Genomic DNA, 16,615 nt, shown 5'->3' on the forward strand with positions numbered 1-16,615 from the left:
GAGTGGTTGGGTCAGGTGGAATTGGCACTGGCTCTTACCTCTCTCTGTTTTTGGCTGCATGTTTTGCTGTCACAAGTAGTAAATTGCAACGGGCAAGTTTACAATGCTGTGTAGATAAAACCCAGGAATACAAATTGTTTTCTCACAAGGCTACGTGAAAATAGCGATCAGAAAGAATTTTTCAGATTCTAGACGAGTGGTTTTCAACCAGGGTGCCGTGGCACCCTGAGGTGCCTTGAATGATGGTCAGGGGTGCTGCGGGCAACACTGGGCCTCTGGGCTTCTTTCCTTCCCTCTCTCCTCTGACACCCTCTCCTGTCTCTGCTTCCCAAAGGCTTGCACAGCTGTTTATTGCAGCAGCCCTGGCCATAACCTCCGCAGGCGAATGGTGTCTCTGGGAGGCACCTCTCTTTGGGGCAGGGAGGGAGAGCAGCTCAGAGACCAGGAGCAGCGGTCGGTCGCAGCTGCCCAGAGGACTCCTAAGGAGAGGGGAGAGGAGGCAGAGGGAACTCTCTGCAAGGGAGGGTTTTGAAAAAGGGTGAGAGGCTGCCAGCTCTGCAGGCAAGGTATGCTGCTGTGCAAAGTGCCAGGACAACAGCAAGAGGCACAGACCACCCTCTTTCCTGTTTACCAAGCCTTAAATTAGTTAGAAAAACAAGCCATCATATCTGTAAACAACTCAGTTAATTTCTACATCAATCTCAGGCAAGGAACTCACCTAGCTCTAATCTTCTCCCTTATGCGCTGTTTGGCTCTTGACAATATCTAAGAGAGCTAACTTTCCCCCCTGTGCTGTTTGTCTTATCTAAATTACCCCCATGAAGCTATTTGCCCTGTGAGGAGACACATGCAGGAACTATTTTGGGGTACCTGCATGTTTTAGGCGGTGTTAGTAACCACTTTAGGAAAAGGAACAGAAGGACAGACACAGTGGGTTAGCACAGTTTTGCCCCTCCACATAATGCCTCTGCAGGTACAAATTTCACCACTACACACTATGCGAAGCAAAAGAATTAAACGCATATTGAAATTTTGGATGGACAACCATGTCAATGTTAGATTCTCTCGGTTTCTCATTTTTCCAACCTTGAATTCAGTTCTCTGCATTTCTGCATCAGTTTGCCATTTTTTACAATAAAAAAGTCTTCTTGAAAATTTGTCAGGATTTAACTGTGAAATTCTCCTAGCATACGCCTTTCTTTATGCAATAAATAATAATAATAATAATAATAATAATAATAATAATAATAATTTTATTTATACCCTGCCCATCTGGCTGGGTTTCCCCAGCCACTCTGGGCAGCTTCCAACAAAATATTAAAATACAGTAGTCCATCAAACATTAAAAGCTTCCCGAAACAGGGCTGCCTTCAGATGTCTTCTAAAAGTCTGGTAGTTGTTGTTCTCTTGTCCAACACACACAGTTTTGCTGGACATTTTGCTGAACAGGATGCATTTTTGCAGGTTATTTTCACGAATATATTAATTTCATGCATATTTTCCCTTAACGTACACATTTTTTGAACAGTTCACACAATTTGGACAATCATGAATTTTGAACGAAAGCTGTGTTTCAGTCTGCATATTGTTTCAGGAACTGTGAATTAGGCAGATGTGCATTAAAATGTGAGGCAAAGAGAATCCCCCCCCCATCTCTAGTTAAGATACTGCCTTTGTATGCACTTATATGCACAAGGGGATTGGGAGAAGGGTGTTAGATATGATCATATTTAAAGTGAGGAAAGTTTTCTCTCGTTAAGTTTATCGCTGTGAGCCTTTCTCTAACAGCTGCTTTCTTGCTTCACAGCACCCTCTTAGGTTGTTTTTGGAGACAGTGGCACTGTGCTTGTGCCAAAGCAATCCAGCTCTCTAGGGCTGAAACAACATTTCTTCCAGCAGAATAGTGTATTGGCTCATCTAGTCTTGTTTAAATGTCACTAGCAAAGGGACATCCACAGAGGCACAGTTCCAATGGTGGGGGAAGAAGGCGGGTAAAGAAATCTCAGTAGAGGAAGGAAGATGCACAAAGCTACTTAGAGCTGCTGTTCTTTGCTGTGCTCAAGATTACATTGCAAAAAGGCAGCATACATTCAGAACATTTTTACTATACAGTGGTACCTCGGGTTACAGACGCTTCGGGTTAAAGACGCTTTGGGTTACAAACTCCGCTAACCAGGAAGTAGTTGCTCCAGGTTAAGAACTTTGCCCCAGGATAAGAACGGAAATTGCGCACCAGCGGCGTAGTGGCAGCGATAGGTCCCATTAGTGAAAGCATGCCTCAGGTTAAGAACCGTCTCAGGTTAAGAACAGACCTCTGGACGAATTAAGTTCTTAACCCGAGGTACCACTGTATTTTAATGGATGATATCTAGCATTAGTCACACTCAAAGTAGACCCCTTGGAATCAGTGGACATTTTAATGGTCTCCTTTAGGTATGGCTCATCATCCTATGATTATTATAATACTATCAGGTAAGGTAAAGGTAAAGGACCCCTGGACAGTTGAGTCCAGTCAAAGGCAACTATAGGGTGCGGTGCTTATCTCGCTTCAGGCCGAGGGAACTGGCGTTTGTCCACAGACAGCTTTCCGGGTCATGTGGCCAGCATGTCTAAACCACTTCTGGCACAACGGAACACCATGATGGAAGCCAGAGCGCACGGAAATGCCGTTGATCTTCCCACCGCAGCAGTACCTATTTATCTACTTGCATTGGTGTGCTTTTGAACTGCTAGGTTGGCGGAAGCTGGGACAGAGCAATAGGAACCCACCCTGCCACGCAGATTTGAACTGCTGACCTTCCTATCATCAACATATATTCAGACCAAGCTGTCATGCACACACACTATTTAACCCAAAGGAGTTAAATTTGCATAGCTTTGCACATAACACTAAATCATATTTAGAAACAAACAATGGCTTACAGTGAATTAGCAGCGTCTGTTCTTGGTTTCTGCCTGCGGTTTCTTTGCACAGAAACAAAACACAAGTGCTGGTCTGCACATAACACCAAGTGAACACTGTAGTTTGTTTCCTCCTTACTCAGCAAAGCAAGGGACAGGGCGGGCACAATCTGAACAGAGGGCAGAATCTGAGCAGCATGTACAAGCCCACCAGTCATTCATGTAAGCCATGATTTGTTTAGGGCCTTTCAACACTTACTATTTATAGCTAGGGATTAGGAATTTTTTAGTATGCTGCCACACAACAACATCATCATCATTTAGCTAGTATTCAGGAATAATGTGCTCAAAAAAAACCACTTTTCTCCTACTGTTAAAAACAACAACAAAAACCCTTACTTTAATATCCAAAATGGATCCTCAACATTTTCATTTATGCTCCATGTGTACAATCATTATCCTGGTTTCTGGGTGGAGGGGTTGGAGAGTCGGTGTGCATAGTCTGGAGACATCTGTTTTACGCTGCTTCCCTCTGACTGGTGTGAGCTATCAGTTTATGAACTCAGTTCATAGGAAAAATATGGCAGGTTGAGATGATGGCACTCAGTCAAAGTACTGCCCATAACAGCAATCTTCAGCTGCAGACAAAATCAGAATTCCGGAATACTAGGCATCAATTTCTTTTTTAAACCATGAAAGGGCTATCTCCATGTGCATGCTTATAACGCCAATATTTAGTACCTGGAGGAGCATGTAAGGGGTTTGACTACAACCATGGAACTTTTCTCAATTTGGGCACAACTCACTATTAGCATGAAAATGAAAACTCAGTAATAACAGTCACATGCAACCAAAGGTGTGGACAATCAGCTACTAATTTACTCTTAAAAAACATTGGATGAATAGCAACTATGCCACTGTAAAGCCACTTCCAAACTGGTGAGGAGGTGGGGTTGCAGGCCCACACCCAGCCCCCACGAGAATGAGGGAATCCTCGGGCGCGTCAGCGCCCTGCCTAACCAATCGGCTGGTCAGGGAGGCATGGCCCGGGCTATTTATGCCCGGCGCACCCGAGGACCGCCCTCTCTTTGCCTCTCCAGCTTCTTAGGTTTCCCACCCTGCCCGCCCCTTTAGTTTAGTCCTCCAACCTTGCTATGGACTTCAGTTGGTTGCCGTCAAGGGGCCTGATAGAAATTTTTTCCACTTGGCGAATTGGCACCTGCCATTTGGTTTTTCGCCTACCTTGTAGCAAATCATCACAACTTCTCGGCATTGGCGGTTAGGCATTGGTAGGGGTATTGTGATGCAAATGAGGGGGGAAGGAAGTGCCATCACCTTCCCCCAAAGCAAAGAGTAGTTCGGTAAAGGATTCCGGGGGGCGTTGCCCTGTCTGAAGCCTATGGAGGTGTGGGCCTAAGGCACGCCCCCGAGCGGTGACCCCGGGGGAGATCCTAGTTGCTGTACATCAGCAGGACTCCCCCTACTGGTGGTTAACCCTCACTGGTCTTCATGCAATCGGGCTCAAGACGGTTAGCTGATAGGACCAATGCCTAAGCCAATACTGCTCAGTTCCTGCAATCAATAAAGTTGTGGCCATTTTCATCCATTAACCTTAAATACCGTGTCCTGTGTCTTTATTTCCCAAGGGGGGAGGGGGACTTGCCATGCAAACAGTAAATGCAGAAAGGCCCTTAAGACTGTGGTTTACTGCAATGTGCAAACCAGGCCACTCGGATGAACGATTAGTGCTCCTGAGAAATAATCATATGTCATCTGAAACACAGGAGAAGTGGAACACAAATTGTGCCCCTGGATATAAGAAGATACTGTACCTCTTCAACTGAATGTTCACTCAGATATTTAAATTTTACTATTTTTACCTCATATCACCATCTCAATATAAAAATATGCATCTTTTAAATATTGTGTCAATCATTCCTCTTCCTCCTCAGCACTTAAGTCTTTGAAACGATGTAGGTTTTTCTTATTATATCCCTTGCACCTATTTCCTGCTTTTACACAGCAAGCCTACTCATGACGTACGCTCTGTGTTCCTCTGCACCCGTGGCACTCATCCATGCATCACCAAGGCAAGCAAGTGAAAGTGAGCAGAGCAGAGGAATCAATAAGAAAAGTCTAGTCTAGTGCCTCGGCTCACTCCTGGAATGTGTAACGTTATGCCTGCAAAAGTGATGGTGGAAGGTAAGAAACACCCGTTGCAATCAATTGACCACACTCTCACATCTTCTTAGTATATCCTCACAGCCACAACAGATGGTGCAATTCTGGCCAACTCTACAGCAAATCATAGCATATTACAGTGGTACCTCGGGTTACATACACTTCAGGTTGCATACGCTTCAGGTTACAGACTCCGCTAACCCTGAAATAGTACCTCAGGTTAAGAACTTTGCTTCAGGATGAGAATAGAAATCGTGCTCCAGCGGCGTGGCAGCAGCAGGAGGCCCCATTAGCTAAAGTGGTGCTTCAGGTTAAGTACAGTTTCAGGTTAAGTACGGACCTCCGGAATGAATTAAGTACTTAACCCACTGTACTAGGAGAATAAAGACAAAACTAAGGACCACACAGAACACATATATTAAAGGGAAGCCACATAGGGCTATATCACTTTGTCCTCACATTCATCAAACAAAGTCATGGAGGAGAAAGCTATCAGTGGCTACCAACCATGATGGCTATATGTCTCCACGTGCCCATTGCTGGGAATTACAAGTGGGGAGAGTGCTGTTGCACTCAGGCTGGCCGCTAAGAGGAAAAAAATGGTAAACTTAAAAGGGCCTCAGGTCTGATGCAGCAGGGCTCTTCTTATGTTCATGTGAACTGAACACACAAGTGGGAACTTGGTGGTGGAGACACTGTCGAAAGGAAACTTTGCAAAAAACACCAAGCTGCACAACAAAGTGGTTTGTCTTCTCAGAACCCTTAGAGGTGCCCTGCCTCAAAATCCCAGACACAAATACTCATGAGGAACCCCTAACTCGTTTTACCATTTTTTAAAGGAACAATATTGCACTGCAGAAAAGAAAATTAGCATTAGAGATGTAAGGGGTGTAAGATGTTGTTATGTTTGCTCTAAGCAATCACCAGTATATTTGAAGGGCTGCCTGTTCACATCTGAATGTGCCTGTTCCCCGAAGATCTTCATTAGTGGTCCCACTTTGACAGTTTAGGCAGGTGACAATTGAAGGTGGGGTGCCATCACTAAGAAAGCCCTGACGAATATTCTCTGGTGCCCACTTTAGTAGCTTTTAGGCACCAGATGAAGAAGTTTATTCTCCCAATTTCTTAGTGGATAATATTTTAATGCAGCTTATGCTGCTAACTGAAGGTTTTGTTGTTGGTTTACTTTTATCACAGTTAATTTTTACTGCAGTTAATCACTGCATATGTATATTGTCGTTTGTCTTCACTTTTGTATTTGCCACCCCAGGAATTAGTTTTTCAATGAAAGGCAGAGGACGGGAAAAGTAATGATGAATAAACAGCAACTTTGTAGGAGATAGAAGTTTCCAAAATATTTTTATCTATTTGCTCTATTGTTTAATTTAGAACATTTCATAGCTGCTCTTAGTCGCAAATGCAATTCCAGAATGGATTATAGCTGAAATACACATCCATGTACACAGTGCAATCAGCTAAGCAAACAAAGCAGAGAAATGACAAACAAGCCATAAAAAATTTGCATCCACCCTGGCACTGAACTCTAACAAAGGCCTGGACAAATAGCCAAGCCTTCTGCTGGCCTTGAAAACTCAAAAGGGTTGGTGCTACTCAAATCCTAGGGAAGTGTATCTTCCAAAACTGGGGTGCCACCACCTATCCCTTATGACACCACATAGTGAGCCTCAGCTAGAGGGGGCACACCCAAAAAACCTATTCGATGGTGACCCCCTAAAATACTAAATAAAAGATAGAATCTTTATTAAGTCTGTGGCTGCATTCAGACATGATGCCAAACCGTGGTTTGGTGTTATCTCTGAACCTACGCTAGCTTACAAACAATGGTTCTTGAGGGGCTACCAAACCATGGTTTGAATTTAGTTTGCAAACCAATTTGTGCTGCCTGTAGTTTGCTGTTAAATTTGAGTTTACAACCACAGACAAACCATAGTTAGGGTGATTACTCCATCTCAAGAGACTGCTGCACCAAAGAGACAGGAGTGAATTTATGAGGAAGAGCCATACTTAAGCGGTTGAGTACGCACTTTACATGCAAATGTCCCATGTTGAAATCCTAACATCACTAGCCGACACTGAGGGATATATTTGCCTGGCACCCTCTAGAGCAGGCATGGGCAAACTCGGCCCTCCAGATGTTTTGGGACTACAACTCCCATCATCCCTAGCTAACAGGACCAGTTGTCAGGGATGATGGGAGTTGTAGTCCCAAAACATCTGGAGGGCTGAGTTTGCCTATGCCTGCTCTAGAGTCTCTGTTGGTCAGTGTAGAGTCTACCCTAGACAGTATTGAGCTAGATGGACCAATGGTCGGATGCAGTATAAGGCAGCTGCTTATGTTCCTAATTTCTGAAGTTGAGTGCTGAGCAGATGGAAAACGAACAAAGACAAGCAGCTCTAAACCACAGCATGCCTGCTGTATATCTAGAAATACAAAACATGGTTTGATTCCTTAATTATGGTCAGCACAAAACTTGTCTTGAAGAGGTATCTAAACTGAGTCTATATCTTCCATTTTATGGGACTACAGTCAGTAGAAAAACACAACTGATCAGATAAAATGGCCATATTTAGGAATACACAAATTAAGATTCAGATAGCACTATGATCACTAGTACAGCTGGATGGGTTGTTAAATGTGACATATAAAAACCAGACTAGGTCTTGCCATTTACAACCCGAGAGGCTGTGATCTCACTTATTTGTCTGCAGGAAAAACAGAAGCACAGGAGCAAAAGGAGGAGTTCAGACAGAAACTATTCGATTGGCATGGTTTTGTGATCACAGTGTGTGTGGTGCTCCAAAGCACAACTCCCACGGGGTACCCTGTAGACTTGGTGGATTGTGAGCACTGAAGCAGCTTGCTCCATACTGTCATAGGCAGAATTTTATGCCACAGAAGGAACAGAACAGATGTGGAAAGCCAAAAACATTCCCCATTTCCTTATTGTCCCTGTCTACAGAAACTGCCTGCAGCTCTTGCGGCCCTCCGCATTTCTTTGAGTTGGTAATTTCTTTACTTTCACTTCTGAAATTTCTGCAAGACGAAGCAATGCAAATATGTAAGCTGTACAGCAGTTACCAGATTTGAAAAAAGCAAGGTTTGGTGGGGTTGTTAAAGCTTGTGCTTTCATTAATTAAAGATGGATAATCACACAATGAACCTGGAATGGAAGGGGGTGGGGACGGATGATTGGGGCAAATTAAGCAGTGACACAGGATTGTTTCAGAACAACAGCTTTAGCAAGCTCAATGTTCTGAGCATTTTTTTTAAAAAAAGTCCAGTGCTCAGATGACGGGTGGAGGTGGGGCTTGGTCCTATCTTGTGTTTTTAGGACTTTAATCACTTTATTTCAGGGGTCCAGGTGTGAGATGATGATGGGCAAACACTAATCCATGCAGAGAAAGTCCTGATGGGACACTTTCCAAGACTGCAATGCAACATTGCACACTTAATACTATTGAACTCAGTGGGAATTGTGTCCAAGCCAGCTTGTGTAGGAGAAAAAAAGAATGAAAAGGAATTGATAATATCCCTTACAGTGGGGAGGGGGATCTGTCCCTCCAGTTGTTGCTGCCCTACAACTCCCAGCATCCCTGGGGCCTTTGGCCATGCTTTCTGCGGCTGATGGGAGTAGTTCAGCAACATCTGGAGGGCCAAAGGTTCTCCCCAACCTTTACCTTACATGTTACATCTTTAGTACAGTGGTAACTCAGGTTACATACACTTCAGGTTACATACGCTTCAGGTTACAGACTCTGCTAACCCAGAAATAATACCCCAGGTTAAGATCTTTGCTTCAGGATGAGAACAGAAATCGTGCTCCGGCAGCGGAAGCGGGAGGCCCCATTAGCTAAAGTGGTGCTTCAAGTTAAGAACAGTTTCAGGTTAAGAACGGACCTCTGGAACGAATTAAGTACTTAACCCGAGGTACCACTGTACTTAGAACACAAAGGGAAAGGTTCAGCCACCTGCATTTTGCTGTTACATAACAGTTTAAGACTGCATCTCCAGTGCTGATACATTGTGTGGCCAATATTTTATATATCCCGCTTCAGCTCTCTTTTAAATTCCCAATGCTTTCTTTATTAGATGCATACATTTAATATTAGAGGGACGCGGGTGGCGCTGTGGGTAAAAGCCTCAGCGCCTAGGGCTTGCCGATCGAAAGGTCGGCGGTTCGAATCCCCGCGGCGGGGTGCGCTCCCGCTGCTCGGTCCCAGCGCCTGCCAACCTAGCAGTTCGAAAGCACCTCCGACTGCAAGTAGATAAATAGGTACCGCTTACCAGTGGGAAGGTAAACGGCGTTCCATGTGCTGCGCTGGCTCGCCAGATGCAGCTTTGTCACGCTGGCCACGTGACCCGGAAGTGTCTCCGGACAGCGCTGGCTCCCGGCCTCTAGAGTGAGATGAGCGCACAACCCTAGAGTCTGGCAAGACTGGCCTGTTCGGGCAGGGGTACCTTTACCTTTACCTTTACATTTAATATTACTGAATTTGGCTTGAAATGCCACACACTTCCAAGTGTGTGAACCAGGAAGCTGGAAAGCCCTGCCACCTTGGGAACAGCAAATCTGGGTTTGCTGTGGAAATGGGTTTGGGTAGATTGAGGGGTGGCGCTTTTATTAATTCACTTGTTTATTTGCCATATTTATATTCTGCCCTTTACTCACAGGTCTCAAAACAGAAATACATTAAAATCAGAACAAATCTAAAACATATACAGTATAGCAAACATGAATTCCATACAAATTAAACCAACAGTAGGAATGAAAATCCAGCCCAGTGTGCCTTAAAGGTAAAGGTAAAGGTACCCCTGCCCGAACGGGCCAGTCTTGACAGACTCTGGGGTTTGTGCGCCCATCTCACATCTATAGGCCGGGGGCCAGCGCTGTCCGGAGACACTTCCGGGTCACGTGGCCAGCGTGACAAAGCTGCATCTGGCGAGCCAGCGCAGCACACGGAACGCCGTTTACCTTCCCGCTGGTAAGCGGTACCTATTTATCTACTTGCACCCGGGGGTGCTTTCGAACTGCTAGGTTGGCAGGCGCTGGGACCGAGCGATGGGAGCACAACCCCGCCGCGGGGATTCGAACCGCCGACCTTTCGATCGGCAAGCCCTAGGCGCTGAGGCTTTTACCCACAGCGCCACCCGCGTCCCTCAGTGTGCCTTAGCCATCCTCAAAAGCCTGGGCAAAGAGGTACCTCTTCACCTGACACAACAGCAACAGCCATGTTGGGTTAAGATGCACCTCAGAGGGTTAGCTGTTTCTATTTATTTCCCTGGGTGGTGATTAGTTTGCTGATGAAAGACCACTTCATAGATGGGTCAAAAATGACATGGCAAAGGTACTCTGCTACAGAGAGGAGGGGGAATAGTGGCAGGGGTGGCCTTTGGTAATCTTTGGTAATATGGTGCCCTGAGTGAGCCCAAAATCCGTCGCTCCCAAATGGATCTTCTCAATTATGGATCTTCTCAAAGTTTGGCACCCTGTACAGGGGAACCCTCAGGTACAGGTGCTCCCTCAGTATGGCACCCTGTCAGTGGCGTACCGTGGGTTCTCAGCACCCGGGGCAAGGCAAGTAATTTGCGCCCCCTAACCCGTGGATTAGCACTCGAGTCTCTTCCGCGCCCCCCAGATGTTTCGCCAGGTGCGGCAGGCCCCCCCTGCACCCCCCACGCTACGCCACTGCTCCCACCACAAGTCTTCAGGACAGCCATCCGAAGGCTGGCGCGGGGAGAAGGTCTCTCCGCCCCACCGCCAGCCTTCGGAGGAGGTCCGAGGACAGTGGGGAAGACGCGCTGCGCTTCCCCGCTGTCCCGGAGATTTCCCTATGGACTTTCGTCTTGCGAAGGGCCGGCCAAACACGCCTCCCCCAATGTTGCGCCCGGTGCGGCCGGCACCCCTGGCACCCCCCACGCTACACCACTGCACCCTGTACAGGGGAACCACCAGCGCCATACTAAATCTGGCGCTGAATGTTGGGCTCACCCAGTTGTCCCACATCTGATCCTGGGCAGCTTGGGGCCATTAAGAAGGCTCAAGGAGACCAAGAGAAGCATCTTGCTTCACATCCACCTCCTCCGCAAACCCAGTTGCCTCCCGCCACCTCAGCCTTCATAGAGCACAATGGACTACAGGCTGGGGAAGGGATTTGGAAGAGGAACGGAAGCTGTAAGTGAGAGGAGGCAATGCTCTCCTGAGTAGTTTCAGGCAGAGCACTAAACTGGAAGCAGAAGAAACAATCTCTTGAAAGCAAACCCTTTGGATTATTTATTTATTAAACTATCTGTCATCTGAGGCTGGCAAGGGACGGTAGTTTTTGTTCTGTTTTTCCCGACAGTCAAAGCTAATTTTGGCAGAGGGTTCACTTCTCATGGGGTTTGCACTCAACTTAGTCACCTCTAGTCAATTAAGTTTTGTAGAGATTCAAAAGCCTACAAAACCTGCTTGGCCAATGCTTGTACATCACTGTTATGCCCTCTAAGCACATTCATTTATTTAAAAACCCTATAGTCCCCCTATAGTCAGCCGAAATGTGTGACACTTACTAGTTGTAATCCATGGCATGCGCTGGCTTTCTGCTGCTACAACCTGCAGTATGAGGAAGGAGAAACAGGCGCAGGATAAAATGGCAGGGGCATGGAGACTGCAAGAAGGAAAGTGCATCCCCCCCATGTCTTATCTAGATGGAATGGGAAGGAGCAGCTGCAATCCTGAACTAAAGCACTGCATGCTGCAACATTTTGCTGCAGGGGCCTCTTTGTTTAATTCTAGACTGCTGCACAAACATACCCCCAGTAGTTTAAAATTCCAACTTCGCAACAAGATAAAAGCTGGCTGTGACTGACAGAAATCCTCTTTTTTTGTCCTTTCCACTATGAAGGCGCTTTCTTCTTAATACTTGTCACTGCCCCCCATTATTCTTGGATTTCCCCATTACCCAATTATGTCTCTTTCGAGGCTCTCAGCGTTACATGTCATGTAATGGATTTTGCCACACATGCCTCAATGGGGGTCCTGAGAGTTCCAAATAAATCATCTGGTCTCAATGCATAATTAAGAAGTTTGGGTCTATCACATAGTACAGAAGGGCTTGTCTTTGATGTTGCAAAACACTAGGCCTACTACAGGCATAACAAGCCCCCCCATTGGGCTGACACATATACTGCATAGTTTTTGCAGCTCTTGCCTCCAGGAGCTTTTCAAACAGGATTACTCTTCAATTCCTGGGAGTCGTATCAGGACACTGCAAATGCCCTATCCCTTCCCTTCCTGAGCATCACGCAGATTTGTTTCATGTGCGCCGTCGCAGCTTTCCTTTATTCTTCCCCAGAAATCTGTCATCCTAGACGCTTCCCAAGGGTCTCTCATCATTACTCCCGTATAACCCAAGATTCAAATTAATTACTACTTAGTTGAGCAAGTAATGGACAGTCCCCGTTGGCTTCCCTTACAGTGTTCCTCTTACGGCAGATCGGCTATGCTACTTCCCAATCAGTTTCTCCTACAATGCATCCATCATTATCAGAGCTGGCTCTACAATGAGCCCAACTAAGGAGGATGCTTCAGCGGATGATTTTGGGAGGGGTGGCAGATTGAGGTCCTACCTCACCTCCTCCCATCTTGACTGGTACCTAACATAGCAGGCACACACTGTCAGGGAAAGAAAGTCAAAGGGTGGCGGCAGGAGAAGGCAGTGGTGGAAGGAAGTAAATGGTAGGGGAGGCTGTAAAACAGACCAGAACATCACTAGGTAGGTTCAAGCTGAAAATACCTCTGAACTCAGCAGCGCTTGCAGCTATGTAAGCATTCATATGACTGGGCTGTAAGTCCCATTGAACTCTATAATGGCGCTGCTAAAACCAACAAGATTGATTTGACAGAAGTGGATTGGGATCAATGGATCTGCATCCTCAAAAGGGATTCTCATCTCTCTTTTGACAGACTGGAAGTGGGATAAAGTAAATGGATATGCTTGGAAGTTCCATTCAGAAGATTTTTTATTTTTATTTTATTCCATTCTCCTCTGCTGTCCCCAGAGCTTCTTTCCAAAATAACAGTCTGCAACGAAACATTTTTCTATACCTTCAAGTGCGTCCTCAAACACACAATTTCGGTAATACCCCATATCCACTCACATCCCTTGTCTCTAGCCTGACTTGATGCAATTGCCGAGTGGAACCCTCCCAACACCCTTCCCCCAGTGTAAAACTTATAGGGCTGGGGGTGAGGGGAAAGAGAGAGGACTTTGAGATCAATTGAACCATTTCAGCTCCCGTTAATTTCAATGGAATAATTAAGCATGCCAATCTTTTGCTAGAAAGTTCAATACATTCCCCTGCATATGTTGACTCAGTGGTAAGCACCATCACCCTGAATTGGACTTACTCAAATGCTAAGCATGCCTAGGATCACAGACTTGGAGGTGCTTGAGTGGCTTCTGATTTCAGACTGCAATCCTATAAACCTAATCCCGCAGTTAGCTTAGTTTTGTATTTTTAATATTATCAAACCCACTGTTTCCCCCACCCCACCCCCCGGACTAAAGGTTAGGTTTGGTAGGGTGGGGTTGGAGGTGGGTTGTTTTTTTTAACCATAAACAAACAAACAAATCTATGCACATTTTCACAGGAGTAAGCACCCCAAACATAAAGGAACTTTTTCCACCCAAGTAAAAATCCTCATTATTACAAGCTCCTTAAATTGCACTGTTAAATTGCAAAGATCTGGGGCTTTTCCTCTGATTAGAATCACATTTTAGGGTTAGAACAGACTTTGGAGGTCATCGAGCCCAAGCTACTGCTCAATGTGTGCTCAACAACACAAAACAAGTACATTAAAAATGATTAAGAGGAGATGTCATAGGTGGTGGTAGTGATCACCTGGTGACTGTCAGGTGGCGTGGCAGATGTGCGTGACCTTGTGCCTGCCAGAACATCCTATAGCACCCACGGAAGGTGTCAGTAAATATTTCCTCAGAAAGCCACAGTGCATGCTTCCTTTTCCTTCTCAGTTCCGTTTGCACTGGCTAGTCATCTCCTACACTCCCGACTGCAGCCATTTTGCTTAATGCCATACTCCCATTGCAGCCATTTTGTGACAGGCACCCACTGCACTTTCTCAACATTTGAAATGTGTCCATTGGCTCAGAAACCACTGCAAGTCTCCACTCTTTCGATGGAAATTAGTCAAGCAAAACCAATTCTGAACTTCCTTCCACTTGGGGAAGGGAGAATAAAATTAAAAAAAGATCTAAAATGTATGAGCTGAGAGTTTCCAGCTGGATCTGCTGCTCTAAAATGAAGTTCTCATAATTTAGTTGCAAATAGAGGGGCGCTGCCCAGAGAAATGTCTAGGGGCTCAGGGATATTTAGCTCATCAGAGACCATGTAGCAAATGAGAAGCAGACAAATAAAAACATAACTGGTTCTATGTGTTCTCTAATGCCCAGATAAGACTGAGAATAAATCAATCAAATAAAAGCCATTATGTTAGCAATCCTGGATAGTAACTTGCAAAGAACATGAGGTAAAAATAATTTCTCCAGTTTCAATGTTATTACCTAGAGTTCTCTGTTATTATTTTGATGTTTGTTAAACATGCACAGAATGTTAAGTCTTTTCAAAGTGCATGAGGTTCTGGCCAAAATTTAAACATATTGTATTATTATTTTTTGCCAATAATAGTTAATGAGAAGTGGCTTACAACAGACCAGAATGTTGGCTCAAGTGGCTGAGATGTTTATGAAGTCCAGACCATGACATGGTTCATCTGCTTCTACTCCTCTTAAATGGTTTAGTGAGAAGAGGGGAGTCCTTAACTGAAAAGAGCAAGTTTGGAGGAGCACTGGTGAGGAGAAGCCTGGGCAGTGTACTCTTGTCTATTGGTGCTTCTATCACAACAATGTGGGACCTACCGGTAATTCACAGCTCATCAAAAGTAAGTGACTAGTAGCTCAGTGAGGAAGAACTCCAAAAGGAATGTGGAATGAGCAGACTCCTTAAATTGACTCCAGTTGTCCCAGTTTTTGGCTTTAGGGGCTGACTTACTAGAGTTGTGAGTTGTTACTATACTTGTAATTTTCCCAGGTTCAGCTCAGCGTCTTTAGATGTGAAATCTCCCAGTGGAGGGTGGGTGCATCTTGGCTTTAATTCACATGCATGTAAATGGCAGATGTTGTTGTTGTTGTTTAGTCGTTTAGTCGTGTCCGACTCTTCGTGACCCCATGGACCAGAGCACGCCAGGCACTTCTGTCCTCCACTGCCTCCCGCAGTTTGATCAAACTCATGCTAGTAGCTTCAAGAACACCATCCAACCATCTCATTCTCTGTCGTCCCCTTCTCCTTGTGCCCTCCATCTTTCCCAACATCAGGGTCTTTTCCAGGGAGTCCTCTCTTCTCATGAGGTGGCCAAAGTATTGGAGCCTCAGCTTCACGATCTGTCCTTCCAGTGAGCACTCAGGGCTGATTTCCTTCAGAATGGAGAGGTTTGATCTTCTTGCAGTCCATGGGACTCTCAAGAGTCTCCTCCAGCACCATAATTCAAAAGCATCAATTCTTCGGCGATCAGCCTTCTTTATGGTCCAGCTCTCACTTCCATACATCACTACTGGGAAAACCATGGCTTTTACTATACGGACCTTTGTTGGCAAGGTGATGTCTCTGCTTTTTAAGATGTTGTCTAGGCTTGCCATCGCCTTTCTCCCAAGGAGCAGGCGTCTTTTAATTTCGTGACTGCTGTCACCATCTGCACTGATCATGGAGCCCAAGAAAGTAAAATCTCTCACTGCCTCCATTTCTTCCCCATCTATTTGCCAGGAGGTGATGGGCCCAGTGGCCATGATCTTCGTTTTTTTGATGTTGAGCTTCAGACCATATTTTGCGCTCTCCTCTTTCACCCTCATTAAAAGGTTCTTTAATTCCTCTTCACTTTCTGCCATCAAGGTTGTGTCATCTGCATATCTGAGGTTGTTGATATTTCTTCCGGCAATCTTAATTCCGGCTTGGGATTCATCCAGCCCAGCCTTTCGCATGATGAATTCCGCATATAAGTGGAATGGCAGATATGAACATGCTAATGAAGCTCATTTTGAGCTCTTGATAAACAGATCGCAAGATAATTGTATCTCCCCCCCCCACACACACACCTTATCTTTAATCTACCAGTGCAGGAGGTAAATGAGCACAGCATATAGCAAAGAGAATTGAGCCTTCCGTGATGTATAATGGGATACCTCAAGCAGTCATCCCTGCTCATAACAGACAGATTCCACTAGACAGGTGAAAAAGTATATGGTACAAGCAGAGCAATCATGTGCATTGACTGTGAGTTAAAAGGAAAATGTGTGAAATGCCTGTCAGAGCTGAAAGGATGCAAAGTCTGGAAACAGGATCTTCCCACTTCTCTTATCAGGGTGAAACAGTCCTTGCCTGCTGCCCGCAAAACCTGCAGTAAAGTATCTTTTCGGCCCTTCAGACACACACATATCTAGCATTGGTGTGGGAAAATTG

The 16,615-nt window shown here is 45.4% G+C and overlaps 1 protein-coding gene across 4 annotated transcripts in view; it reads right to left on the reverse strand.

Annotated features, from left to right (window-relative positions):
* The window catches only part of CACNA1I (calcium voltage-gated channel subunit alpha1 I), a 296,624-nt gene that overhangs the window by 176,284 nt on the left and 103,725 nt on the right, over positions 1 to 16,615 (reverse strand). The window lies entirely within an intron of this gene.

This window comes from Podarcis vaucheri (assembly GCF_965113315.1).
Source record: "Podarcis vaucheri genome assembly, chromosome: 10".
Taxonomy (NCBI): Eukaryota; Metazoa; Chordata; class Lepidosauria; order Squamata; family Lacertidae; genus Podarcis; species Podarcis vaucheri.